This window comes from Lonchura striata, chromosome 15, assembly GCF_050655825.1.
Source record: "Lonchura striata isolate lonStrDom1 chromosome 15, ASM5065582v1, whole genome shotgun sequence".
In the NCBI taxonomy this organism is placed as follows: domain Eukaryota; kingdom Metazoa; phylum Chordata; class Aves; order Passeriformes; family Estrildidae; genus Lonchura; species Lonchura striata.
The window spans coordinates 7,707,814-7,730,426 of NC_140717.1; the positions used below are offsets into that span (position 1 = coordinate 7,707,814).

General features: G+C 44.0%; 1 long non-coding RNA gene across 1 annotated transcript in view; it reads right to left on the reverse strand.

The window, feature by feature from the left end:
- Window positions 1-337: 337 nt before the first annotated feature.
- The window catches only part of LOC146766001 (uncharacterized), a 54,364-nt gene continuing 32,088 nt past the window's right edge, over window positions 338-22,613 (reverse strand). The window contains exon 3 of the long non-coding RNA XR_014958659.1: window positions 338-22,570. This is a non-coding gene — a long non-coding RNA (uncharacterized LOC146766001). The remainder of the gene's footprint in view (window positions 22,571-22,613) is intronic.

A 22,613-nucleotide genomic window follows, 5' to 3' on the forward strand; every position in this document is an offset into this window, starting at 1 on the left:
TAGGAGAGGAAAAACAGTGAGGAACCCCTCTGCTTTTTAAAAGATAGAATTCTTAGCAAGTCTGTCTCATTGTGCAGGATTTTGTCTTGCCTTGCTACCCCACCTCTCATAGGAAAATACAACCAGTTGTAGCCATCACTCTACCTGTTTCCAGCCTGTAGGAGGTACCGAGGAATTTTTTCTTTCAACTGTTGCAGTGTGAGGAGTGTGATGCTCTCAGGATTATTTCAGCACAGTTCAGACTCTTGTTACTCCTACAAATTCTTTTACAGTGTGGCAGGAATTTTCCCAGACTCCCAGTGCTCAGACTGACACCATGATCCTGTATCCGAAGAGAAGGAATTGCTGAGACATTTATTCCAGCTGGGGCTTCACATCACCTCGAATCTCAGCCTAGCACTACCAAGGTGCAGAGAGTCTCTGATTTTCTGTAAGAAAACAAACCCAGAAGCTCCCAGTGCCCAGATTCCCTGATGGAATGAGCCTGAAGTGAAGAACAAGGTCATCCCTGGGAAGGAGAGCAAGGCTGGCACAAACTGAAACAGCAGATCCAAACACACGGATGTGACAAATGTGATCCCAAACACTGCTTCATTTCAGCTTCACATCCTTTCTTCTTCCACCGACTCCTGCTCACAGCTGCTCTTATTAGAAACACTCAAGAGATGTTATTTTAAAAATATATACCTTGAAAAAGGCACTGGTTTTCTTTCCCCTTTGTTTCTTTCACATAATGTGCATGCCTTAAAAGATTACCATCAAAATTCTCAGTCACTTCCATCCAATTCCAATTAAGCCATCATTAAAATATGTTCATTTTGTCATTCACTGTTTTCTTGAGAAGCAAGAGCAACAGAGTTTAACTTCCAACACACATCCAAAATCCATATTTGTACAAGAAATAAAATCCATCCTTCCTGACCTGTAATAATTTTGCAATATTGCAAATATTGAAACACCTTAAAATTTGGGAAGACATCCGTTTGTTAATTTATTATTTATAATTAGCCAAGCAATTTTTATAACCCTTTTCATGACCTCTAGCTAACAAATGACTTGTTATTAACCCTTCAAACTTTCCACACAATTAAAAAATGATTAACAACTGATGAATGGGCTACAATTGAAGAAATTAGGTTGCAATTAAGAAGACATTTAAATGAATGTTTAAAACTACTTGGATTATAATTAGAACCAGATCAACAACGAAGGTCACTTTTGAGTGGTGTTCTCATGGCATCAGAGATAATTCAGCCAATAAAACTGAATTTAGTGGTCACTATTGGCACTGTTGGTGCGTGGATAAAACCCTCCCAAAGGATTAACTGAGCCTACCAAAGCCAGAGGCTAAGCTAAAACTGACTCCAGGCTCAGCCTTTAACCTGAGCCTTGTCAGTGTGGACCCTTCAGAAGCAAAATTGTTGCATTTCTCTCAAGACCATCTCAGTGTTTCACCCAGAAAGGATCTAAGGAATATGATGATATGGGAATAGAAGAGATACCAGAATCCATGGATTTCTCTAGGACACAGCACCACAGCCTCTGCTCAGCCCTTGAGCCACCAAAGTGGGGTTTTTGTCATGGTGACAGAGCCTTTCAATGTGGGTTAAGAGCAAGGGAATTGCACTTTAGGTCCTGGGAATATATATATTTTATTGTTATTATTATTATTATTATTATTGTTATTGTTATTATCTGCTCTGCCAATCTCAGCCCTATCTCAAGGCACTCAAAGAAAAGGATTTCTGATATTTTGAGGGATTGGACACCAACTCCAAATGGCTTCAGGTAGTTTTGAAAAATCTCAGACAGGAGTTAAAACTTAAATGACTCTGCACATTAGAAGCTGTCCCTCACTCTAAAAAAAAAAAAATTACCACCAGTATTTATTCACTTTCTCATATATGCACACAAAACCAGTAATTACTAAATTCAAGGCAAGTAAATGTAAAGATTCAGGACCTTTGGGCTCAAACAGGAAACTACACAACACAACTAAGAAACACTAGAAAACCAACAATTTTGATAACGTTCATCAAAAAAAGTAACCAACTGCTGTGAGCAGACACAAGAATTTGATCTGTGTTTGGCTTTGTGGCCATTCCTTGTGAATATTCCCCCTGGCCCATTGCCAATGACCAAACACTACCTTTTCCTGCACTCACATTTCCATGATGATTGCTTCTCCCTCTTTCACCCTCAAAAGGAACTGACATCCCATTTTTAATGACATTATTACTCCCCAAGACTTCTTCTCCTGTGACTCCGCTGTTCTGCTCTGGGGGAGCAGCTGAGCCTTTCTTTTGTGTTTTGCCCAGCTCCCAGCACCCAGCCAGGCCTCACTAAGCAGCAGGACACACAGCTGCCTGTTCCCAGGGCAGCCACCCAAACCCAGCTCCTCACAAGCAGCTAGCCAACAGCTCAGGAGGGTAGCATAAGTAATATTAGGGATTTGTTTTCACCTCAGGATGTCCAGACAGACAGAAGAGCTGAGGAAACGCCACCAGAGCCAGCTGCCCACAGGCACTGACCCAGAGGTGGGTGACCAGCCCACAGCTGCCTCTGGAGTTGCCTTTCCACAGCCTCTGGGAAAGAACTGATTCATGTAATTCCTTGTATCTCGCTTCTTGGTTTAGTTTTTATTTCCTCAGGACACAGGATAAAGGTTCCAAACCTGTAATACTGAAACATTAATTAGCTCATTACAATGCTTGGTAAGAAAGGAGGTAAGTGTTGAGGTGATTTCCAGGCACTCAGAGCCTGGAACTGCTGGAACTGTGCACCCAACAGAGCTCTCAGGGAATTCTGCCTCCATGCTTTGAAACCTGAGGTCTGAATACACACAATGTATCCCGGGAATTCTACAGCCTCACCTGCACTGAGCTGAATTCAGACCTTGCTGCAAGTTCCACCTCCCATCCTCAGGCTTGTGCCACAAAACTGAAATAGCAGCTGAGGGCATTTTGCCCTCAACAGGAAGAGCTGCAGATTTAAAACAACAGAGAAGTCTCTATAAAGGAGCTTCAAACCAGAATGAGGCTTGACCTGGGGAAGCTGAATCTTAAAATCTACAGACTTGCACAAATAGGCATTTCCAGAGAAAGTGGAAACCAGTCAGGACAGAAATATGGATTAATTAATTCATGCAGTGGAGGAAGAGAAAAGTTACTTTGCTAGACAGAAAGAGATGAAAAACTCAAACTCTCTGTTGTCCCAGACCTCCCAGAAATAGCATCAGCAGTCCCTCTCTTCCCAGAGACTTCAATATTCATCAAATTCATTATTCAACTGCAAAGTGGAGGTGGGAAAACAAAACAGTGTGACCCTTTGAGACCAAATCCAGTGCTGATGCAAAGCCTATGGAGTGGTTCCAGCTTGCACTAGGCCTGAGCTGAGCTCCCACCATGCACTGTCCCCTCTGATGTCAAGGTGATGGATTACAACTTCCTAATGCAGGACTGATGCATTATGACATCCTAATGTTGGGACGATTGATTGTGACTCTTTTTTAAGTATGGCTTACTAGGCAATTATTGACACCATCCATGCATTAGAGCCCTAATTCAGCACAAACGGGCTGACAGGCCAGTGCTGGGGGAAAAGATTAACCTATTCCAAATTTTATAGATCAGGGTGAGACAGGGCTTGTTCTGGGACAGGGCCACCCTCTCATTACAGGCCTTCGGAGACAGCAAAACCTAAACAGTTTATGCCACATCTCAAAGAAAATTGCTTTATCCCTTCACCTCTAAGTGGATTCAGACGCTGCCAGTTGACTTGGGAGTGCTTTGGGGTCAGTGCACACACGCCGGAACACAGAGAGGGGAAAAAAATCCAAGGAAAGGAAAGAGAGGGGTAAAAGCCAACACTGTCAGCTCCTACCCTCCAACATCTGTGAATAATGGAAGTGCAGAACCCAGGCTGGGAGTGGGGAGGTGAAGGGAGAAAAGGATGGTTGTAACAGTGACAAACAAGTCTAAGGGGACTTTTCTGCTCTCAAATGTCACTGGGGGAAGCAGACAGGAGACGGGGGAGGTAAGGAAGAGAGAAGGTCACGGCTGTAATACCCAGAGCGAGTGGACAATCAAATGTTTGCAGCTGGGCTAGGAAATGGCAATCCAGTTTGCAGAGCACATCTGGCTCCCTTGCTGCGCCATGGGGCCACCTGGTTTTAATCATGCTGGGATCACCTTTGAAAAACAGAACTTAATCATAGGCCTAGTCCTAGCAATAGTGTTACATCCAGACTTCTCTCCAGGGGAGCAGAGGGCAGGAAGGGGGAGAAGATGAGTTAAAAATAATTTTGCTCAATCAAGCCTGAAACTTTGTCAACAACTTCCTCTTTGTCAGGTTAAAGGGAGTCACTTTTGATATTCTCCTTCCTTGCATTTGATTCCTGATTAGCTTACACTTTCCTTATTGTTATTTGGACAGGTCACATATGTGGGTGCTAATAAGCACAGCAAGCAGACAAGCAGCTATTGAAGGAGTCGTTGCCTTTCCGCCACCTCCTCCCACCACAGAAATAGACTTTGGATTACAAGGCCCTGCACCTTTCCTGGATGGTCTTCACGAACCCAGCTGGGATGCCATGAAGACAAGCCTCCCTTGGCTCAGGAAAGGCTCAAACATCCTTCACCGTAACAGTGAAAACAAAAGTCTGCCCAATCCACACTCAGATGGAGTAGCAGACATCAGGCTCAGAGCAGCAAAACCAGCATCTCTTTACCCAGACCCCTGATAAATGGTGGATGGATTTCATTGCCATGAGTTTGATAGATACTGAAAGTTTACATGGATACAGATGAGAAAAGAGGGAGAGGAGGAAGGGATCAATATTGATACCAGAGCATTCAAGAGGCAGAGACAAAGGTACTGGAACTACAAAGTCCATTAACAAAAATCAAACTGAATTCATGCTGATGAGTTGCTGGAGATGAAAAGCAGCTTCATGAACAGTAGGTTTATCGAGCCAAGTGAACCTGATTTCCTTCCCTTCACATAGAGGGAAAACTGAAGTTATTTCTAGGTAACTTTTGCTTGAGGAAGGAGATGATCTTGAAGATCCCTTCAAACTCAACCTGAACACCTTCTACCACTGTAATTAAAAAAAAAAAAAAAGAGATAAACGCAAATAAAGACTCTTCAGGCTTGCAGACATCCTCACAATTCCTCAGTCCAGTTTCTTAGAGCTTAGTTCGAACTGCAGGACTGACGATCCAAGTGTGCAGAGCCACTTTACACCTTCTGCTAATCCAAAGGAAACCTCAAACCTTCAACCCCACTTATCAAATACTTCAAATAAGTAACCTTTCTGTTAGGGGTAAGATCAGATCATGGATAATCTTCAGTGTGTCTAGTTCATTTTGTCACAGATACTGGGGTTAGATTCCCTGCAATGCTTCAGCTACTTCACACTGTTGTCATGCTGTAAATGAGCTTTAAACTCAGTTTAACCACACCGACCACAAGTTGTTTTATATCTTATTAGAAAAATGACTTAATTTCCGGTGTAATCTTGTACAGGAGCTCAAATCTGCAACAGCAAGAGCGTCACTATTGTAATATAATCTGGAAGTATTATAATAAAAATAAACATAGTCAAAGAACATTTTACAAATGTTAATTATTACTGGGGGAGAAAATCCTGTCAGACAGGTATGTGATAGTAATAGTTATCTTATTTTACAGGCAGAGAAACTGAGCCAGAGATTAAGAAGTTAAGTGACTTGCCCAAGGCCATGAAGAGAAGCAAAGTGAGAATAAGGACTAACAAGCAGGAATTCCCAGCATCCCTGCAGGCTACAAGGCCCTTTCCTATCCACCATTTCCACAATTCCCAAATCAGTTCCACTTGATTCCAATGGCTTCAGAAGAGATAATCTGATAAGGAGACCTGCCTGACAGAGAATACATTCAGTGTGTACAACAAAGATTTCAAGAGTTATCTTGATTTTTAGAGCTTGGCTGCACTCTCTTTTTCAGCTTTATCTTGGAATTAGCATATAGGCATCCAAAACACCTTGATGCAGTAACAAAAAAAAAAAAAAATATATATATATATATATATATATTTGGTTTCTCTGTCTCTGTCTAAAGCAAAGCCCTGGAAACAGCCCGGGAACAGCCAGGATGTTTCAGCAGCCAGCGTATCACGCCAGTCTCTGTTCTGTACTGAAGGTCTCCCCCATCCCAGCTGCTGCTGCACTGTGAACCGACGGGAAGGGAAGCCAGGGACTGCTCCCGTGGCTTGGAAAGACAAGGCTCGCTGTGCCACCTGCAGGGCTGGCTGGAAAAGATGCCTCTCGTAGGGATTAGCACCGCTCCAAGGCGGGGGCACCGTTTCCATCCAGGGTGGAGCAGCCCCACAGCAGTTAATTAGTGTAAGCAAGAGCAGAACACGGACTAGAGAAGGATCCTGTCTAGTTCCATTGGGTGGTTTCACTCCATTCCTGACTGCACTCACCTACCTGGAAAATTTATGTTCTGTTGAATGGGGGAAACTGAAAAACAAACACAAATGAGAATCAAATCCAAGTTATGCAGTTTACACACAAGTTCCATGCAACTTGTACCTGTACTTACTCCTACCTGTAACCTAGCTGTTTCCCCCTGCACTGAGCTGCAGTTCTTCACCAGGACTCTCTCATTTTATTTTACTTCTGATTTAATGCAATTATCTCCCCATAATTAATTACTAATGCATCTCCAAATGCACACCTCTACCTTTGTGTTTTGCTGGAGCAAATGGCCTGAACAAAGGAGTTCAGGAATTGACCTAAATATACCTAAAACTAATACAGGAAAATATCAAAGTTTGGCAGGGAGGTTAAAAATACGTATTCCATTTTGGCTGAGGTCTTCTTTGCCTTCTTTATTGGTTGTGAACACTTGCAGTGGAGAAGAGCAGCAGTCAGAAGCTGAGAGAGATCTGTTAAGTCATTGTGCCTTCACTCATGGTGATCTATGCTGGACAGGCACTCCCGAATAATGAAGTCCTCTTTATGTGATCCTTCTGCCAACATATGCTTATTCCCCACCACACTGATTGCTCCTGCTTTCTGCAGCATGCTTTAAATGTCCCAAGAGATGGGGGTTCTACCACTTTCACTAAAAAATCGTTTACACAGCCTGGTAGATTCGGCCCCTGGGGAGGCTTTTTTATTGTGTTTGGTTTCAGTGAGAGCCTCGGAGGTGTCGGTCAGTGATTGATTATTGTTTGTATTGTGGTAGCACCTACAGGCACCCGCTGAAACTGCAGACCTGCTCGAAGGTGCTGCCGAGCCCAAATTCCTGCAGGAAGGACAGCTCATCCAAGCAGAGGCACAGGGAGAGAAACTGATTTCCCAAGCCCAAGCAGTGGCACTTGCATGCAGTGAGGAGTGGAGACAAGCTCCTCTAAACCTGATTCCTGCGTTCCCACCTGGGCACAGCATCCAGAACAGCACCTCGAGCATCCAGGCAATGTGTACATGCCCACAGGAGTTGTTCTGATGAAAGAAGAACAAAAAATAATTATGCTATAGAGTGAAACAATAATCCCATAACAACCAAACCCCATTAGGGCTGAGGGTGGTTTTACAGGGCCCCAGTGCTGCAGCACAAGCCACATGCACACAGGGTAAAACTCCATTGCAGGGTTTTCTCTCAAGCCATGGGGAGAATTCTAAGGACAGCACCAGAACTGAAGAAAAATAAAGTAGGCATCAAAGGTTAAGCCACCAGATGAGGTTGCAGGAGGTGGTAGATTATGTGATCTTCTTGTCTTTTAATTCAGTTCTTTCCTTCCCATGTTAAACAAATCCTCTTTTTTGGACACCAATGGCCTCTTCCCATTTATCCTCAGACAAAGTTTACTGTGAGAAGCAGCACCTGGACTAAACCATCATTCTAGAGCTAAAACAAATCATTTTCTGACTCCACAAATGGTGAGGTGGACATTGGTATTATGATCAAGGTTAACACCTTAATTCAGCCAGGCTCTTCATTCAGTTGGGGAATCACTCAACAGCCCAGCAAACAGAGCCCAACATCCCACTGGACTTTATTCCTTCATTGGCAACTCTTACAAGCACAGAAATACAGCGCTGTGTCTGTAGAGTAAAAAATTACTATACTGTGGTATCTGTTAATCTGATGGATGGCTAAAACAGAAGCTAAAACTTGAGATGCATAAATAATTGATTTTGTATTTTGCTTGCATTATAGAAAAAATAAAGGAAGAGAGATTAGTTGGGGAGAAGCCCAAAAAACCCACTATTTTTTCAGAATTGTTTTTCAGTGAACTGAAAAACAGAACAACGTAACATTTTGGCCTCAAACAAAATATTTAATTTGACCCAAGGAAAAATCACTTAAAAGTAACATTGAAGTTAATTCTGAAGTTTCTCATTTGGAACAAAAATACCAAACTGCTTTTCCCCCCGCAGTGTTCTGATTAGTTTCAAAAACTGGCTGTAGGGTACATGGTGTCTGCTTTAACCAATGGATTTCCTCCTACTTTTGAAATACTTAATTTGACCAGAACCTGTATTTCTTGAGTGAGAAAACAACGGCAGTGATTTGGGCCAACAAGTGAATGTGCTTTGGTCATAGAAACTGCACCAGAAGTTTTCTATTCATGAGATCCCCTATTTCCCAAGAGCATTATCCCTCACAGCATGGATGACCAAAGAACACGAGAATGTCATCAAAAGATTAAAGCTCCATTTCTTTTGTCAATATTAGATCACACTGGAGAGGATACAGACACATGTTGCAATTTAGCCTGAAAGTTTGGGCAGGACAGAATGTGAGGAAAGGGATGCTTTTACCCCAGAAGCACCTTGGGAGAATGTCCATAGTCCCAGCACATACCACCATCCTTGGATTCTCCCATCTCATTCCTGATGCATGTTTATGAGGCTGAGAAAAGCCCACCATAATCCATAGGCTGTCTAAAATATCCACAAGAGCCCTCCTGAGTCACGAAGATGACAAATGTGTGTCCAGCCAGGACTGCTCTCCAGTGCTTCAGTTTCAGCAACTCCAAATGAACTTTCAGAGTGTTGTGACCCGGTGAAGCCAAATCGCGCGTCCCTTGAGACCTTCTCATTCTTTTCTCACTCCCCCTTGGCCCCCTCATCAAATAAAGCCCAGAGTACGTGCGTCATTCTGACACATTCCCTTCAGGAAGTGATGGGAAGAGGATAGATTTTCTTCCTCCTAATGCCCCGGCTGTGTCCCTGCAGCACGAGGTCCCTCATTCCCACACTAACAGGCCTCCTGTGCGACGGGGCCGCGGGTAACCCGAGGAGCCATGACCAATGCGATGTCGGATTAGCATCGCCCGGGGACACTGTCAGCAGCCTTCTGCTGGGCTCTTTAAGAGAATATCCTGCTGTGATTCACAACAAGTCCTGTGTTCCAGAGACCAGAGATCTCATCCAGCAAATTAAAAGCGCTACAGTGAATTGCAGTATTCCTGCTCGGAGCTCTCCCGGGGTCTGACCTAAATGGTGTGTGCTCTATCAAGGGTAAAAGCCACCTGCTCCACAGAGCCTGGGCTGCAGAGCACTGAGACCCACCTGTGACTACGAGGGACACGAGGGACTGGGACTGCAGGGCTGCTGCTCAACTTCTCCGTGGTTTGGCAAAGTTTGGTTCAGCACAGCAATTTGTCTCAAGCATGTTGAGTCACGTATTGGTAACTCCTCAATATGTTCTGCAGTACTCACTGACACATATTTGTTATCTTAATTACTAATTACAAAAAGCAGGGTGACTCACTCACAACATGGGCTGGAGAGACCACTGGTTTGACCAGCCTTGCTGGCTGTGTGCTGGGCTGGAAATTGTGTGCACGCCTGGCTGGGAAGGAGCTGCAACAAAAGCCTTCTCTGTAGCTGCCTCCTTCAGCTGTGACAGAGCACCAAAGACCCAGCCAGGGACAAAGCAGTGACCTGAAACTCATGGAAATATTCAGAGTCACAGAATGGGTCAGGTTGGAAGGAACCGTAGTGGGTCACCTGGTGCCACCTCCCTGCTCTGGTAGGGCCATCCCAGAGCACAGGATTGTATCCAGAGGGCTCTGGAATATCCCCAGGGAGGAGACTCCCCAGCCTCTCTGGACAATCTGTTCAGGGCTGGGCACTGCCAAGGGAAGAAGTTGTGCCTCCTGTGCAGAGGAAATGGCTGGGATCAGTCCCTGCCTGTGGCTCTGGTGCCATTGCTGGCTCCCGGAGCAGAGCCTGGCCGTGCCAGGAGCCCTCCCTGCACACAGGCACACCCAGGGCTGAGGGCCCCTCTGGGTCACCTCTTCTCGAGGCTGAACAGCCCCAGTTCCTAGGCCCTTCCTCATAAGAGAAATGCTCCAAAAATACTCCATGTGTAAAACCACTCAGCAGTGTATGAAAGAGTGCAGGAGTGATTTGCATTTCTGCTTGATGAATACCATAATGCCAGAGAAAAAAAGCTGCCTCCTTAACAAGCAACAGCACAAGGAAAAGGGGCAGGGGAAAACAAGGAAGAGGTAATTGCTCTTATGGAAATTCACCAAGAACTTAACTCCTTTTCTTGTAAAATGGGGTTTGTATGTCCTCAAATGTCAGAACTGTAGGTTTGTATCTCCTTGGGAAGTGAATGCTGAATGCAACACTGGTGATTCCTTCCTTTTTAGCCAAAAGCATGGAAAGCCATCAGCTGCAGCACTGGGTGTTTGTTGTTAACTGCAACCAACCCACCAAAGAACTTGCCACTAAAGCAGGCCCTGCACAGTCTGAGGGAGCCAACAATATCCCAAGGTAATGTGCCTCCAAACATGTTTTGATTACACCAAAAGAACAGGAACACTCAGCTGTGCTGTGGCTCCTCCTTTTTTCTCCCTCTGGCCTCCCACGTTACAGATTAAAACAATAACAACAAGAACGCATCTGGCATTTACGGAGCGTCAAAAACTTCTTTGAGACCTCCTGGAACAAACAGCCCCTCAGAACTGCTGATAGGTCTCCAGCTCTGTGCAAGGGGTCAGACTTAGGAACTGTCAACAGTTTCCTAATGTATGCTCTTTCTCTAGGAAAGGGGGTCCCAGGTTTTATAGCCTAATAGATTCGTTAATCAGAACACACACAGGCTGGGACAGCCACTGTTTGTTTTCTCTGACAAGTTTGGCATTTTCCTCCTGGGAGCCAGGAAGCTTTAAAGATGTAAGACTCTCCCACTTTAACTGGACAAGAAAACCAGTCTGGACAAACTGAGACATGTCATCGTGGCTACTTAATTCTGAGCCAGAAGGTGCCATTTTAGAGAGTTTACAATAACATCAATGTCAGGGCAAAGGAAATTAAATTCCCCTCCCTCTCCTCCCCCAATGTCTCAATTTTCTCCAGGCTTTCACTCCGGTACCTCAGGACACTCTGGCCCATCAGAGTCCCAATACATGTGGCCATGCTGATAGTGATGCTCCCATTAGGAAGCTGTTCCAGAGGGAGTGCTCCAAGCAAAGTAAGGCAGCCCTGTGTGTGGTGGCAATGTGCCACAAACTGCTTCTGTTCACTCATGACAGCAGCTTAAAAACCAGAAACATGAAATGGCAAACACAGCAAGCAAAACTTTTAAATTAAACTACACCCCCTTCAAATCAGCAGTTCTGTGATGTAGACTCTGCAATCAGAGTAAGGACTTCCTATAAATAACTCACAGACAATCACAAAGGGGAATTCCAAGTGTTTCCAAGGTGGTGTAGCCCAGCCACTTAAAGTATCTTAAATCCTAGAAGCTGCTATAATTTATTATACTTTAATGGCCTGGATGAGACAAGAAAATTGTACTCTTAAGATTTTATGCCATCAAGGAGGAATCAACAGGAGGATTTCAGCAAAAATAATTTCAACCTCTTTTCCTCATGTCTTGCTCAACAGTAAAACTCTCTCCTGTGAAATAATTCCAGCACCAGGAGGACTGCAAGGATCCTTGCTGTGTTACTGGCAGAAAACAACCATCACAGTCTATATGTAGTGTCCAGCTCAGCAAGTCCCCAGGATACTGACTCCACTGAGGAAGGGAGTATTCAGCACTACTCCCATTTCTTAAAATTTCTTTCTTTCTTTCTTCTCCCATTTCTTCCTAAACACCTGCTGTAAGTCACTGCCAGAGACAGTTTCTGGGGACAGATGAACCTTCTGGCAGTTACAGGAGTCAGAAGCCCTGCTCCATGGGCAGATTTCCACTCTTCCTTCATGGTATTCCCCTGTCCTTCCTCCCTTTGACTGGAATTCTTGGTTTCCACAACCTCCTCTGGTTCTAGTAATGACTCTGGCTCTAGCACAGCTACTAAAACACTCCATGATGGGAATGGCCAAGATTAAGGAAGGCAAAGGGGTGCTTAGTCCAGCGTCATACCTCGATGGAGATAGGCTCCATTCTGCTTCTTTAGAATGGGAGCTCACTTTACCTTAGAGTTTTAAGCACAGCACATACACCCACACCAAGTCACACAGGCATTTCTCCTGTCACTGGCCAGAGCAGTGCTTACATCTTGCTGAAGTCAAAGCATGTCCCATTGAAGTTACAATGAAACACTGCTTAAGTGCTTTGCTGAATCAGAGCCATCATAACTATCCATTAGGCTTTGATCTGGTTAATGTTTGTCCAAATATGGCCCCACAACGGGAAAGCAATGAACTATTATTAAAAGAAGGAAGAACAGCTGGAATTATTTTAGTGAACAACTACATGCACAAACACACAGCAAGTAACAGATTGAAAGCTGTTCTTGTTATTCCTTGAATTATTCTCCTCTCATTCCCTTAGTTACAAAACTATTAATTAGGGTCTTATTTTTGTTTTACTCCCTCCCCCTTAATGTACTCAATGCTCATCCAATTTACACACAGAGTTTATCTTGGCAAAAAAAGAAAGGGAAGGAGAAGAATCTCTGCACAGGGGTGGAGGGGGAGAGGTGTTTGTTTGAGGGGAGTCACCATAGTCATCACTCAGTCACAGTATAAGAGAAGAAGGAGAAATACTAAGGAGGGCTTAACTCTTTATACTATCTATACACCAGAGACATGCGTTGTGTATAACTGAAAGGTAGCTGAGAACTTGCCTCTTCTTCACTCACACAATCAATACTATTGAAAAGCTGGCCTGTTCCAGTCTAATTTCTTGAAAAGCAGGTTCGCTGCCAGAATATGTAGAAAGAAGACAAAATTAGAAATAACTGACTCCGCTCATAACAACAAGCTCAGACTAACACAAGGTCTGTGCTCAGTGAAGTCAGTGACTATTCCTCTTTCTAATCTAAACATTCCCTGCTGTACCCCATGGTACACAAGTCTCACATCATTTGCCTCTGGGCTGTTAAGGATGAGATGGGGTCTCCCAGCACTGCACATCTCCTGCAGGCCAGCTTCAGCTAAGAGAGGAGACAGATCCACCTTCAACGAGGGCAGCCCCAGCATTTCCAGCTGCTGAAAAACACCATTATTTTCTGAATCTTCCGGAGCTCTCCCTCTGATGACAGGGCTTGAGGACTTCACCTTTGCCATTGCAAAGATACTGTGTGCTCTGTTTGGACAGCAGAGGTTTAAGAGATAAGCAAACAGACTTGGTGGCATGTTCTGATTAGAAAACACAGGTAAAAAGGCTCTCTTGATCTGCCTGATTAGGCCATTATAAATAAGACTGACAATCTATTTCCAAACCAGTTTTCCATTCATCCACAGGTGATAAAGAGCAGTTTTGCAGAGGAGCAGAGGACTGGCCATTTCTCCTGACAACAGTGAGGGCTGTGTGTCTGTGACTGAAGGTGTGTGTGCGCTCACCTGTGGGCAGGTGTTCTCATCCCCCCAATAAACTCCTTTTCCAAATGGAGCCTCCCAATACTGCTCCAGCTCAAAGAAACATAAATATCAAACGCAAGGGTAGAATTACTGTGAATAAAGAAGCCACTTACCCTAAGTCTGGCACGGACAGGAGGCACCACCCTGCACGTTTCTCGTTTTCCACTGAAAGCAGAGCAGGGAACTGCTGTGCCCTTGCCCAAATCCCATCCCAGCAGCCATTTTTCACACACACTGCTTTGGGATCAGAACCTTAGCACAGGCAAGCCAGGCCCATCCCATTCTGAACAAAGCCAGGAGGGACACAGGGATTTCCCAAAGCTCAGGACCTGTAGCCAGGGCTCCTGATGAGTGGGACTGATGTGATCTCCAGCTACTCTGGTGACCCATGGTGGGACACTGGGCCCCAGCAGCTGTAAAGGCAGCACAGCTCCTCCTGTTTCCCAGACTCTGAGCCCCACTCCCAGACTGCAGGAGCAGCACCATGTGTAGCACCTCTGGAAAGACTTCCAAAGCCAGAGGTACAAATGACTGAACATCCACATTATCTCACTTAAAGTTTGGACTCTGTCTCACCCTTTCAGGCACAACCACCCAAGCAATGCTGGCAGAGCAGACCCCAAAACATTCCATGATCCATCATCTCCTGCCTGCACCACAGGGAAAGCAACCCTTGGGACTGCTGGGTTTGACACAGCTCTGGCTAAAGATGGAAACACCAGCAGTCATTTCAGATGGAAAGATCAGCAGTCACTTCTTGAGGAACACAATGCATTTCCTTATGGAACAGTCCCATAGTCTTAGTTTCACTTAACTCAGTCTAATCTGGATCATTTTCTGTCACAGGTTTTGCAAAAAAAAATATTTTCCCATTCAGATTACAAATTCTCATTTGCAAAACAGAACAATAAAACAAATTGGGAAGTCCTCTTCCTCTTTCCTAACACTATGGTTTGTTCTAGTAATGTATTTTTAGACCTCTGACATGTATATAAAAATATATGTTCCCAGAGGAATTTCATACCACTATGCAATGGGAACTTGTTAGAGCATTTACTACCGACACACCCAGATTTATTGTTTCCCATGCTTGTCTACAGTTTATTTTTTGATGTAAAAAGAAAACAACCAAAACAAACCCATAAAAATAAAAAGGCAGATATTTGTATGTTTGGCTAAAAATAATGACATTTTAAAGTTGTGCATTGACATAAGATTTATCTTCTCTATATACAGTTTTTAGACCAAGCCCTCTTATTTTTATGGAGACTTGATAAAAATCTAGATATGCCAGTATTTTTAAAACAATATGTTTCTAGTTTCTTTTTGTGCTGCTAAAAACCTAGTGTGCATAGAAAATGAAGACTTTTCCCACAGAAATAGTCAGGATTCTCAATACCACAAGATCTGATTACATCTGGACAGCTCTGAAGACCTTGATAAAAGATATATATATGAAAGTCCAAAGTTTTGTGACATCTGTTCTGCCTTCATCCAAGCATTTTCAAACCTTCCCTCCTGATTTAGAGGGCTGAGCACATCTGAAGGGCAAACTGTAGTTCTAACCAAAAACTTGGTAACAAATCTGATTTCAATGGAAAAAATGGACAAATGTTTTGGAGGACACATGTACCAAGGTGTTTTATTGGGTCTTGACCAGATTCAGCAACAGGGGATGGATACAAGGATGAAAGAAGGCAGGGAAGAGAGCGGGGAAGGCAGGCACTGACCATGGACATAAGACAAAAACTAAGCCATGCTGCAAATCGTGCAGCTTTTCTATATGTAAAAATACAGGTGTGGAGCTCCCCTGTAAACCACACCCTTCATTCATTTGAACCCTCTCCCACAGAGGGGGTAATATTCTCTGTAACTCTGATTACCCCTTAAGGCTTTTGGAACAGAGAACTGGAGGTGCCCAGCTCCCCATCCACTTTAACTCAATACCAGCGTTCCCTTGATTATATCTGTGAGTAGGAAGAACATCTTTCTAGGATGCATAAATTCCATATGCAAGATCTTAATTCAAAGGGAATATGGCACCCTATTGAATGTCTCCTCCTGGCCAGAGCACCAGGTCAAGTACTGCAAGCTGTGATAATGAGGCTTGATTCTGACAATTCTGACCAGTAGCTGTTGTCATCCTGACTGCTTCTAAACCATCAAGAAGACACTGAATGACTTAGGCAGGGTTTATTTTTGGTATACAAATGTAAAGGAAAATGAAATTCAATGTCACAATTTCTGCTCCAATCTCCAAGGAAATGTGATTTCAGAAGTACATGAATAATCTCCCCAGTCCAGAGTGTGCCTTCTCTAACCAGATTTCTCAGTCACTCAGGTAGGAACTTTTTGGCTTTTTTTTTTTTTTTCCTGTTCAGAATCCTTAAAATTCCACTCCTACTAAAGGCTTTCGGCCCTGAGGGGAAATCCTGTCCTGAGCTGACATGCCCATCACATCTCAGTAAACGACTAGACTACCAACAAGAAGAAGCTGTCTCTGATGTCCCAAGAGAGGGGACAGAAGGAGAGCGGGGAGTAGGAGACCCAAGGGAGTGGGAATACTGAGTGCAGCCCTTTTCCTCCAGCCCCCAGCATGTAAATCACATGAACATGCCCTCACTTCAGATCAATTACACCCTGTTTCCATCCCTTTGCAACACTCCCAAGCAGTGCCAGTAGGAACCAGCAGAGCTGTCACTGCCAGCCTCCAGGAGGGATGAGCTTCCAAAGGCTCCAAGCCCAGGAGGCTTTTAAAAGTAGCACACAGTATTCTGTCAGAAACAGTCAAAGGAGAGACAGCCTGGGCTAAGCTAGAGTGGTATATAAGACATCAGCAGTTCCAAGAAGGAATAAACCAGGAAGAGGAGAAATTCATGGCATTAAACTGGACGTGCAGATCAATTTCAACTTTGTCACACAACCCCTGTGACATCAAGTACACAAGTGACTGTTCTTCAGGCTTCCTATCTGTGAAATGGCAGCAAGAATCTTACTTATCTCTTTTTTAAAATGTGATTTTTCCATTCTTGAAACCATCACTCTAGGTGCATAAAACAGGGACTTGATCTTAGTTATAGCTTCTAGTTGTTATTGTAATAACTTTGAATTGTGGTGTGATTTAAGCCACTGAAGAGACATTTGCCCACACTTACTCAAGTTGGTACGGGCAGCTGATGGCTGCAATTCAAAGAGCATTCCACAAGTAAGAATAGACTCTAACTGTATGAATCCCTCTGACACCTCAGAACTAAGAGCTGCACCTTAAAACACTGAAAATAACTTCAACTGTACTATTCAGAGCGGCATTGTTCAGTATAGCAGCAGCAAGCACATACACAAAAAGAGGGTAAAGCATAAACATGCCAAGTCCAAAAGCTACAGTATGGATTCACATTCCTGCCATTTATCTCTTATTTATGTTCTTACTAAATTATTCGACAGAGGGATTTTTAAAAGTCTTGGAGAAAGAACATTGCCCATTTATTTCTCCGGGTTATCTGCATATTTATCTATCAGCCTTGAACTGAAAAGCTTGTTCATTGCATTCCTGTTAAATCTGCAGAAACATTTCAGTACACTGTAGAAGCCCAGGAGTATCACCACTGAATGTCTGATTTAATCTTCAGTGAAGCTAAGTTGTTACAGCTTTAGACCAGCAGAAGATGAGGCTTAGGTAAGTCAGACCTCTCCTACTGCTCTGCCCCAGTATGTCACTTATCTGTGACAGTGTGACAAAGCCACAAGGCCACCACTAACAGAATCATGGCTGCAGGTCCATCCTGCACAACCAACTGCATCCCCAGAGAGGCTGCAACACCTGAAACACTGTGGGCAATGAGCGTGAATCTGAAAATTACAGGTAAAGTCCATCAAGACATTCAGCACGGCTGCTTCAACTAAATTAAGAGGCTGGAACTTAGTTTTTGCAGCAAAGGTTGCAGCAGAATGGGAGCCCCACACTGCACTGATCCTACCCAAAAATCAATCAAGTGTAAGGCTTCGTAAGCTGTGACTAAAACCCTGGGCCATCTCTGGTGCAAGGCAGTTGAACTTCCTTGGGGCAATACAGTAACATCTATTTTCACTTCTCTCAGCAGCATTGGAAAGCCAGGCAGCAACACAAGACCCCTGGACCAGACATCCAAACAAATTCAGGGACAGAGATTCAAGTGTTCTTCACCCAAAATCTGAGTTGATGTTAGAGTTCAGATCCTTTGGAGCAGTGAAGACAGTGCATCATCCATGTGAAAACAACTCACCGACACTGAGAACATTACCAGACTGCTTTCAAGTGCTCCAAGTGGGATGCTAAAATATTTACCAGCTGCATTACTTGTCTTGTCACATCTCTTCAGGCTCCAAATAAGACATAACGGAGTCGAAGAATACATCAAAGGAACAAGAACTGCAAGAACAGCCCATACAACCCCCGGTAGATGTGTTTTACTACCAGAACTATTTATGATTCAGAACAGTGGAACAAATGAGGCATAGGAAGTAAAAGAGAAAAAACCCAGGGGAATAAAAGGGCAAAGAGATAGAGAACATAATTTCCCTGCATTGAATTCCCCAGAGATGTTGCCAGAAGGAAAAAGGCTGTGGGGTGGCAGAACAGTTGCAGGATTCTTTTCAACCAGTCATCAGAATTATTATTCTTAACTTCAGAGGAACAGCACCAGGCTCATATCCCAGAGCCTGTGCTGCCCTTGGTTACACCATTATACATCTCACCATAAATCAACTGTCACCAAATTCAAAACAATTCCAAGTGCTGAGTGTGAAGCAACACTGCATGAGCATGTAAGGAAACACAGGCACAGACAATCCACTGAGGCAAATGCCTGACACAGGACACATCCAAAAACATGGAAAAAGGCTGCAGTAAGATCAACAATGCTTCTCTGTCATGGGGATGACATCTACTCCCAACCAGCCTTCATGATGGCAGCAACAGTTTATTTTGCTGTAGGGTGAGAAGGAAACATCTAATTAAGCAGTCTTAGAAAGTCTGGTTGTCAGGACTTAAACCACGCTTTACACTGGGAAGACAAAACTGCTCTTTGCAGGAACCGGAACAAGACCAGACTAGAGAGGAGTCCTAAAACAGCAGAAATGGAAAATATCAAAAAGAAAACAACAGGAAAATTGCTCTGTTAAATGGTCCTTTCCTCACCAAAATCTCTATTGAGCTGCTCTTTTCCTGACTCCTCTAAGTCCTGATTCAATGCTTGCTGAAGCTAAACTTGTATCAGGTTTTGCAACCTGCATCCTTAATTCTTCCTTGGGATTTGTCACCTGAGAGATGGATTCACTGGGGGTTGACACAGTGACCAGGATGTCACAACCTGTACAATAATGAGCACAGTGTGAGACCAGAAACAGAAAGAACTTTCTTTCTTCTAAGGTGTCAGATTGATTTTCCTCCACTGAAACCTCCCTAGATCCAACAGCAAAGCCCACAGCCAGCATTAACCCTCTGCATATACCAAGGATTATTAAGGGCTTTTGCAATACAACCACTTGTAACTCAGTTTCTCCCTATGGAAGGCAGATCGTTGAAGATTCAAGACAAGATAGCCACAACCCTCTCAGTAGTATCCAAGACTATCATAAAAGTTTATGGGCCACACCCACATAAGGCATGGTTGTGATCTCCATCCAGATTGGCTGCAGTTATTTAACCTCCTCGTTATCTCCAGATCAGAAGCAAAGGGCTGAGGCCCTAAATGGTGTTTAAACTCTCACCCACAGCTGGTGGGTTAAATCATGACTCCGCAACATAGCCCCATATCTTTAACTAAGCTATAGGAGGGAAGGATATCAAACCTTGGAGATGTTATCCCACAGCTTTCATATTTGGCCGAGGCATAAATCAGCTGTCTCAAGTAGAGCTCCAAGCACAGCAAAAATAAAAATAGTAAGAATTTTTTTTTTAAATAGCAGAGGTTTATTTGAGATGCTATTAAAAGGAAAACACAATGGTTTAAAGAGGAAGGAAAACATTGCAAATACCTGGAGCATCAACTACCCTCACAACCAGGCCTAGGTAGATTAAATTTATTTTCTGCTACTTAGGCCATTGCTGTGTGCATTTAAGCACAGGACTTTGAGCTCTTCTGATATCTTGGGTACCCACATAGGGGAGGAAGGATGGACCAGTTATAATTGTCCTGTCTTTATAGTGTCTCCCAAAAGACCCATGATTACATACTAGACTAGCATCTCCCAATATGGGAAACTCTTATCACTCCAGATCACATATGCATGAAGGGTAGGGGTGGGTGTTAGACTCTGGAGAGCCCTTCACAGCACTGCCTGCCCACTGAAACCTCCTGAGATCTGGACCTTCTTGTACCAGAGGAGTGGCACAGCTCACACACTGTCAGGCACCTCTGTTCTCTTGCCTTAAGCCACCCTGTTCGTGACACAATGCCAAGCCAGCAAAGCAACACAACTCTGGCCAAGACCAATTGGTGCACCCCATACTTCCTCTTCTGCTCATCACTCTTTGATCTCATATCCACACATAGAACAAGTTCCTCCATTGCCAGGTAGTGGGCAGGGCGTTCAGGAAAACATCACTGCTGGAACAGCCATCCATGTGGTGTTGATTGGGTTCCTCAAAGAAATTCCTCACCTATTTCCTATAAAGGAGGCTGACCTTCCCTCTGGACTCCAAACAAGCAAAGCCTATCTACTGGACTGGCCCTGGCACTCAAAGTCACATGAAAGCCAAAGGTGCTGCTAGCTGAGGACTAAAGCTATACAGCAAATGGTTTATAAAGTTAATCAGGAAGCAGGAACATGGCATTTATGTGGTTGTCATGTGGACTTACCCAGAAAGGTCACTGGCACTGAGAAATTAGCTAATGGAGCATTGCTAGTTAATGAAGATTGTCAGAACTCAGTATCTCAGATCTATGCAGAATTCCTGAGAACAAAGATAATCTACAGCTTACAGAGAAATCAGAATGTATATTTAGAAACCCCATTTAGTAAAGCACTTCCTACAACAAGAGGAAGGGCAATTGGTGTCCAAGTTAAGCATTGCTTTTCCTTTTGAATCATCTGTGATTTCTATCTCCTACAGTACTGTCACATAGTAACACCCCTGGGATGAAGAAATGCTCTGATAACTGGTCAGAATGAGAGTCAAGCTTTCCCAGATCGCACAAGAAAGTTTTGCATTTCCAGGGGCTCAGTTCATACCCCCATGGCCCTTCTGAGCATCTCTCAATTCATCACTGCTACGAGATTCTTCATTCCTTTCTGAGGATGATTCCTTCTTTATGTCAATCTTCTCCATAAACTTAACTCTGAATATATATCAGTTGACATTATTAAAAGATGGTTCCTGAAACTGTAAAAACTGCCATCTTTAATTAGCATTAACTATCTAAAGTGTAGTGTTTTAATTGAAAAGAGATGACTTTCAAGAAAAGGTTGTCAAAGGAACTGAGAATTCAGTTATCTAATAATGATCTTTAGAAATATTGCCACACGATCAGACAACCCAATTCTGCTTCCAGACCTGCCATTAACCCTCTGCACCTCTTGATATCACAACACATGAAAAAAATGCAACAGAACAACTTGATATATTACAGCCCCTTGTTTCTCGTGTCCCCATGATTACTGTGCTGCAAGATACTTGACTTGACTTAGAACCACAGTTTGAACTGCTGGATTGGCAAAGACAACCTCAGACCTGAAGCTGAATTGTCTCCTTTGACAAATCTGGTAGCACAGTTTCTGGTTTTCAGAGGAGTGTTGGTCTGTGAGCAGGACAGCAAATTTCTGCACAGAGCCTTGAAAAGCCAGCACACAGACTTGCTCCTGAACTGCTTGGAAACTACCATTTAAAAAATGGGAAATATTTTGGGGAGAACGCGCAGGCTGTGAAGAGGAACACTTCTGAACAACTCTTCCCTTGCTTTGGATTTGACAGGGCAAATACAACAGGGAGACCTGGCAAACAGAGGTAAGGTGAAAGTTCGCTTTCCCCCATAAAGGTGACAGCGCGGGCTGGCTCCGGATGTCACGTTGGGTGTTTACTCATCACTGTGCAGGTGAGGAGCCATCCGAGCATGGCCCTTCCTCGCAGGCCACCGAGCCACCCGCACCAGCCCCGCCGGCGCCAGCAGGGCTGCAATAACCTGCTCGTTGCCACAGTGCCCAGCCCAGCCCCTATCTCCATTCACACTCCTCCTCATTGCTCACCTGATAACCATGGCCCCGCTGGAATTGCCGGGCGTGCTGTGTGCTGGCAGGGAAGCGGATAAGGAGTATCTATCCCTTCTCTCAGCACAAATGTGTAAAAGTTTGTTCAGGGCTTTATGAGGCGTGGAGCAAAGCAGCTGCTTTCACTGTGAGCTGAAGTGTTAACTGCTGAGGTATTGTGGGGTGGCTCACTGAGTCTCCCTGGACAGGCCAACACAGAGACTTCTGCGTCAGCCTCAAACAGGTGTTAGGAAGGAAACTATTTCATGGTAGAAGGTGGGACAGAGGGACAGATTTCTTCAAGTTTTAAAGGGCTGGAAAAACTTGCTTTCATTTCAGGTTTCAAACACAACATACATGCCTGGAAAGGGAAAGCTTTCCCTGCCAAGTCTCTGGTTCTCCGCCTCTGCTTGGCATTGCAGGCCTGTTTCCAAAACTCCAAGAGGAATTCATCCAACTCCAGATCTACAGCATGTCCTTCCAAGCTGTCAAGCTGTGAGAATGATTCTGTGATGCACTTGCAAGCCCTGGAATGATCAAATTGAGATTTCAGACTTATTTTGTATATAG